We start from the raw sequence: 6,404 nt of genomic DNA, 5'->3' as shown, positions 1-6,404 counted from the left end.
GTGGTAGGCAGATAACTCTATCTGTTGAGCCAAATCCACTTCCCTGTGCCTGGCTTCTAAACTGAGCTTGTTTTCAACTTCATCTATGTTATAGCATGTATTGGTACTTCATCCTTTTGTTTTAAAATTTTTTATTGTGGTGTCATATATACAACATATAAATTTCCATTTTAACCACTTTCAAGTATACAGTCCTGTGGCATTAATTACATTCACAGTGTTGGGCTACCATCACCACCGTCTAATACCAAAAGATTTTCATCATACCAAACAGAAACTCTGTACCCTTTAAGAATTAACTCTCCCCACTCCTGGTAACCTGTAATCTACTTTCTGTCTCTATTATACATATTCTGGTTAATTTGTATAAGCAAAATCATATAATATCTGTCCTTTTGTATTTGGTTTATTTCACTCAACATGATGTCTTCAAGTTTCATCCATGTTGAAGCTTGCATCAGTACTTCATTCCTTTTCATGGCTGGATAATATTTCATTGAATGTATATGCCACAATTTGTTTATCCATTAAACCGTTGATGGGCATCTGGGCTATTTCCACCTTTTGACTATTGTTAAGAGTGCTGCTATGAACATTTGTGTATAGCTATTTGTTTGAGTTCCTATTTTGAATTCTTTTGGGTAGGTCAGTCACTTTTTTGACCTGCTGAGTTTGAAGTCTGAGGACGTGCCAGAGAAAGACAACGGGCACATTGGGTGTCAATGTCCTACAGGTGGTAACCACACAGTGGAGTGTTGGTGAATGAGTGCCGAACAACGGGCTTTCAGGGGAAAGCAGCTCTGATTTCCCAATTTCTGCACTATAAGTACACACACTGTGGCTGATTTCAAGCTACCAGCATGAGGTTACTGCAGGTGGAATTGGGAAGAAAGGAAAAAAACTAGCTCTCTGGAGCTGACGTGGGGGCTCAGCCCACCTCTGTGGTTGTGGGCGAGACTGAGGTCTTTCAGGCTGAGAACTCTGAAAACAGAACTTTCAGGAACAGAGTGAGAATGAGGAGCTCCTAGAGGAGTTGTCAGAAGTGAAGGAAAACCAACAGAGAACTGAAGCTTACTGATCAAGCCCACATCTGGACACTCAGTCTCTCCAGAATTAACTTACATCATTCATTCATTTCATCATTTTAGTCATCTCCCCTGCTAGACAATAAGCTTCTTGAGGGCATTTTGTATAGCTCAACTCTGTGTTCCCAAGGCATAACATACAGTAGGCAGTAAATAAGTCCATTATTTTTCAAAGACTATATGGTAAATTTAGGTCAAAAAAAACTCTAAATCGGCAAGAGGAAATTTAAGAGGTAAATAAAAAATTCTGAACATAGTTTAAAAAATCGGGGAAGCAGATTTGGCTCAGCTGATAGAACATCCGCCTACTGTATAGGAGGTCCAGGGTTCAAACCCAGGGCCTCCTTGACCCGTGTGGTGAGCTGGCCCACATGCAGTGCTGATGTGCACGAGGAGTGCCGTGCCATGCAGGGGTGTTCCCCACATAAGGGAGCCCCCCACACAAGGAGTGCGCCCTGCAAGGAGAGCCGCCCTGTGCGAAAAAAGCGCAGGCTGCCAAGGAGTGGTGCCACACACACGGAGAGCTGACTCAGCAAGATGACACAACAAAGAGAGACAGATTCCCAGTGCCACTGACAAGAATGCAAGTGGACACAGAAGAATTCACAGCGAATGGACACAGAGAGCAGACAATGGGGAAGGGGGAGTGGGGGGCGGAATAGATTTTTTAAACATTAAAAAAAAATCAATCACATACAAGAATACAGGAAGGGGTGGTGGTGGCTTAAAACTTGCTCTTGACAAAATGACGTGATTTATTTGACTGCAAGTAAACCACCGTGATGTGAGTCGTGTGGTCCATGGACCAGCAAGAGCACCATCCCCTGGGATTCACAGAAATGCAGAATCTCAGGCCCCACCCCTGGCAGACTGCCAGAATCTGCATTTTAACAAGACCCTCAAGTGACTGGCATGCTCACCAAAAGTTTGAGAAGCAGTGGTCTACAGGTCTTCAAGGAAAAAATGGCACCCAGTCTGAAGAGTTAATTAGCCCTCATCTTCCCTTGCATTTGAAATGCACTTTTCAGTTCTGGGTTTCAAATCTTCAGAGTACACTGGCTAACTAGAAGGCATTTGGGGAGGTCTACTACGATGATGAAAGGTCAAGAAAACAGCTGGTGAAAAGCTCAGATTGGAGAACACTGGGAAGGAGACACATGGAATTAGAATTGGCAATTCTGGGAAGTGGACTTGGCTGAACAGATAGAGTGTCCGCCTACCACATGGGAGGTCCACGGTTCAAACCCCGGGCCTCCTTGACCCGTGTGGAGCTGGCCCATGCGCAGTGCTGATGCGCACAAGGAGTGCTGTGCCACATAGGGGGTGTCCCCCACGTAAGGGAGCCCCATGCGTGTGAGGAGTGCGCCCCGTGAGAGCTGCCCAGTGGAAAAGAAAGTGCAGCCTGTCAGGAGTAGTGCCACACACAGGGAGAGCTGATGCAGCAAGATGATGCAGCAGTGAGAGACACAAAGAGACACAGATTCTCAGGCCACTGACAAGAATAGAAGCAGACACAGAAGAACACACAACAAATGGACACAGAGAGCAGACAACTGTTGGGGGAGGGAAGGGGAGAGAAACAAACAAAAATAAATAAATATTTTTTAAAAAATTGGCAATTTCTTCCATGCCTAAGACAATTAGCTATCTTTGAATATTTGAAGGGCTATCTCTTAGGAAGGAAGATTTATGTCCACCAGTTTCATGAGGCAACACAAGAATAATTGGATATTTACTACAAAAGACATTTTGGCTCAATGTAAAAAAGAAAAAAAGGATCTTCCTACCAAGTTGTAGTAGACACCTCTTGTTTTGTCTGCCCCACAGTGCTCCCGTTCTTCTGGGAACCGTTACCCTCCATTCTATGAGCTTCTTCAGGCAGACACTATTTTTCTACACAAACCCACCAGCTGGTCAGTGATGGGCACCTGAACTGGCTGGGATTTCTGGAATCAGAACTTGGAGCGAATCTAGTCCCTCTCCAGGGCAGAAGCTGTGGGAGAGGCAGTGCCAGAGGCTTCTGCAGCCCAGGTTGTCTCTGGTAAAGCAGTGAGAATCCCAGCAGCCTCAATTCACTGGTTCCATTTATTTTTGCCCGATCCAGCCGTATCCTAAGCCTTTTCCTCTATTATATTACAGAGCCGGATAGCCCTTCAATAAATTTCTTTTAGCCTAAGCAGGAGCTGGCTTTCTGTACTCTCTGAGAATCCTGATCAATACCTGGGCACAACTCTCCATACACGTGTTAGCTTGTGGGAAAGCAGCACATTCTTTGTTACTGAGAGCATTCACACACAGCTCGCATGATCACTTGAAATGGTTTTAGAGGAGGGAATTTCTGCCGAGTTGTTACTAAAAACAGCAACAATAGCAGCCACCTCCATTTGAGAGCTTGCTACATACCAGGCGCTGAGTAGTAGTAGCTCAAGTGGGAGAGATGGGTTCTGTCCCAGGTTTGTTAGGCTCCCAAGTTCTTTACCTGCGGCCAGGGATTGGATATAGGACCTCGTATGTGGGAAGCTAGTGCTCCACCACTGAGACACATTGGCTCCCGAGTTGGTTTTCTCATTTATTTTTTTCTAGGAGGCACTGGAAACCAAACCCAGGACTTCCCAGGTGGGAAGCAGGAACTCACTTGTTTGAGCCACATCTGCTCCCCACTCCAAAGTTCTTATAAGCTAGAGGCTCTCAAACTTTTTAGTCTTGACACCCCTTTATGATCTTTAGAGTTATTGATGGGAAGCGGATGCAACTCAGGTGACTGGGCTCCCGCCTACCACACAGGAGGTTGCTGGTTCAGATGTTGGTGCCTCCTAAAGAAGACAGTGAGCTGGCATGATGGGCAGGCATGGCAACCTGACACAAGAGACACAAGAAGAAAAAACATAATGAAAGACATATCAAAAGGAGGAAGCAGAGGTTCCCAGTGCCTTCTAAAGAAGACGGCAAGCTGATGCAACAGTATGATGCAACAAGAGACATGGGGAGGAAAAACAGAATGGGAGATACAACGAAGCAGGGAGCAGAGGTGGCTCAAGCAATTAGACACCTCCCTCCCACATCAGAGGTCCTGGGTTTGGCACCTGGTGCCTCCTAAAGAAACAAGGAAGATGAACAGACACAGCAAGAAAAAACAAGGGGGTGGGTGGGAAAATTTTTTTTTAAATAAAACAAAATAAATAGTAATAATAAAAAGACTATGTTTAAAAAAAATTATTGAGGACCCCAAAGTATTTTTGCTTATGTGAGTTATTACCAAAACGGAAATCAAACTTGAGAAATTTAAAAAATATTTAAAAAGAACAGGGGAAGCGGACTTGGCCCAATGATTAGGGCGTTTGCCTACCACATGGGAGGTCCATGGTTCAAACCCCAGGCCTCCTTGACCTGTGTGGAGCTGGCCCATGCGCAGTGCTGATGCGCACAAGGAGTACCGTGCCACACAGGGGTGTCCCCTGCGTAGGGGAGCCCTATGCGCAAGGAGTGCGCCCCATAAGGAGAGCCGCCCAGTGCGAAAGTGCAGCCTGCCCAAGAATGGCGCCGCACACACGGAGAGCTGACACAAGATGATGCAAAAAAGAAATACAGATTCCTGGTGCCGCTTATAAGGATAGAAGCGGTCACAGAAGAATACACAGCGAATGGACAGAGAGAGCAGACAACTGGGGAGGGGGGAGAGAGAAATAAAAAATAAAATAAATAAAAATAAAAAGAACAAAAGCCCACCGGAGGCTGCAGGTGTGCATGGGCTGGGCACATGGAGGGGCCACTGGGGGCCACAGGCGGGGACGTGTCCCTGCACAATCTCAGTGCAAGGCTATGGGTGCAGCCCGTGGCCAACGGGTGAGGTCTGCATTGCACCTCACCATGGCCATGTGCAACTGCTTCGACTGTTCCCGCCTCGTGTCCACCAACTGCCTTGGAGACATCTTCTGACACGAAGTCCATGGGCCTGGCACAGGGCTTGGCTAGAAAAGCCAACATGAAACTGTCTGTCATATACAACCTTCCAAAAACAGCAGGTTGGCACCACTTGTGGAAAACAGAATCAAGGAAGAAATGGAGATCTTTCTGGAAAAGTTCTAGCTGAGAGACAGAAGTGAAGATCTGTAACTTATGTACAATATAATTTTAAGTTGATTGCATTTCAAAAAAAAAAAACTTTGTTAACACATTTCATGAAAAATAACTTTTTCAGAGAAGCGGTTGTGGCTCAATCAGTTGGGCTCCCATCTACCATATGGGAGGCCCTGGGTTTGCATCCTGGGGCCTCCTTGTGAAGGCAAGGTGGCCCGCACACCAGAAAGCCACCAGCCCGCAAGCACTACCCAGCCTGCGAGTGCCACAGAGAGCCAACTCAGCAAGGTGATGCCACAAAAAGGGAGAAAAGTGAAAACAGAAAAGCACACAGCAAATGGACACAGAGAGCAAAACAACAAGCAAGTTGCAAGTGGGGGAGATAAATAATAAATACAGACAAACAGGAGAACGCACAGTAAATGGACACAGAGAGCAGACAGCAAGCAAGCTGCAAGGGGGGGAATTAAAAAAAATAATCTTTTCAAACCCAAGTATTAGTAAGAGAGGCACTTTCACATTTTTGCAAATCTTGTCTGATCTGTTTTGATATGTTTAGTTGAAATATATAAAGAAAATCTGGGCTCACATATACATGTAGTTGGGAAATGGGGTTCAGGAACCCCTGGAATCACAGTGCTGCTCTTTGGAGAACCACTGCACTATACAATCCTGCTTCCCAGTTTAAAACCCCATACGGTCGTTGAATTAGTACCAGAATTGGCAATTCCTTCCATGCTCAAGACATTTAAACAAACTGTGAAGAGGGGTGATGGTGATGAAGGAAACTTGAATGCTTCAGTTAATTCAATTTTAAGTAACACCATTTTCCAACTTGAACTCATAAATTATTGTTTGCCAATCAAGATTACATATTAGATTTTTTTAAAGTTCATTTTTCTAAACTGAGAAAACAAAATGCCATACACATTGGGGCAATGGAAGTTTCGGTCTTGGATGGTAGGGAAGGAGCATAGTACTGTTATTGTAATTACTGTCACTCAAGCGTATGCTTGAAGGTGGTTAAAATATTACATAGTATATATGTTCCCATAATAAAAAAGCATAAAACTTCACAGATATAATCATCTAAATTTTCTTATACAATATGTGTGCATGAAGGACTGGCAAGACATAGTATAAAACATTAAAGGTGGTTATCTTTGGGAAAAACAAAGAAAAAACAAAACACATAAAAATATCATGTATAAACTTAATACTTGTATAGTAGCTTTACCTTTT

Source organism: Dasypus novemcinctus, chromosome 12, assembly GCF_030445035.2.
Source record: "Dasypus novemcinctus isolate mDasNov1 chromosome 12, mDasNov1.1.hap2, whole genome shotgun sequence".
Classification (NCBI taxonomy): domain Eukaryota; kingdom Metazoa; phylum Chordata; class Mammalia; order Cingulata; family Dasypodidae; genus Dasypus; species Dasypus novemcinctus.
Note: the sequence above shows the minus strand (reverse complement) of the source record.